Source organism: Triticum aestivum, unplaced genomic scaffold, assembly GCF_018294505.1.
Source record: "Triticum aestivum cultivar Chinese Spring unplaced genomic scaffold, IWGSC CS RefSeq v2.1 scaffold285370, whole genome shotgun sequence".
Lineage (NCBI taxonomy): Eukaryota > Viridiplantae > Streptophyta > Magnoliopsida > Poales > Poaceae > Triticum > Triticum aestivum.
In genome coordinates, this window is record NW_025313070.1 from 1 (window position 1) to 537 (window position 537).

The window sequence follows — 537 nt, forward strand, 5'->3', positions numbered from 1 at the left end:
ACCACGGTTCAACTGCACCAGTGCCTATTTACCATGGTTTCGACCCCTTTCAGAACACGCTTGCCGCCGCTAGACGCGTGAATGATGAGCAGTGAGCTAAAACTTACCGTAAACGTGCAAAATAATAAAACGTGCTAAACATACGTCGCGCTCGTGCGTTTTGTTTTGCACGCGGTGCAAAAAAATTAAAATTGGAATGCAACACGAGGACTTCCCAGGAGGTCACCCATCCTAGTACTACTCTCGCCAAGCACGCTTAACTTCGGAGTTCTGATGGGATCCGGTGCTTTAGTGCTGGTATGATCGCATCCGACATGTTACCCCCGTCTTCGTCCCTTATGCTTGCCCCTCCCAGCTCCACTACACACACGATTGCACATTCCTTTGGCCGCTCCCGCTCAACTACGGAGACGAGTTTTACCACGGTTCAACTGCACCAGTGCCTATTTACCATGGTTTCGACCCCTTTCAGAACACGCTTGCCGCCGCTAGACGCGTGAATGATGAGCAGCGAGCTAAAACTTACCGTAAACGTGC

General features: G+C 50.8%; 1 non-coding gene across 1 annotated transcript; it reads right to left on the bottom strand.

The window, feature by feature from the left end:
* Positions 1-193: 193 nt before the first annotated feature.
* LOC123179690 (5S ribosomal RNA) lies at positions 194-311 on the bottom strand. Its single transcript, XR_006490555.1, has one exon. It is a non-coding gene; the product is annotated as a 5S ribosomal RNA (ribosomal RNA).
* Positions 312-537: the final 226 nt, after the last annotated feature.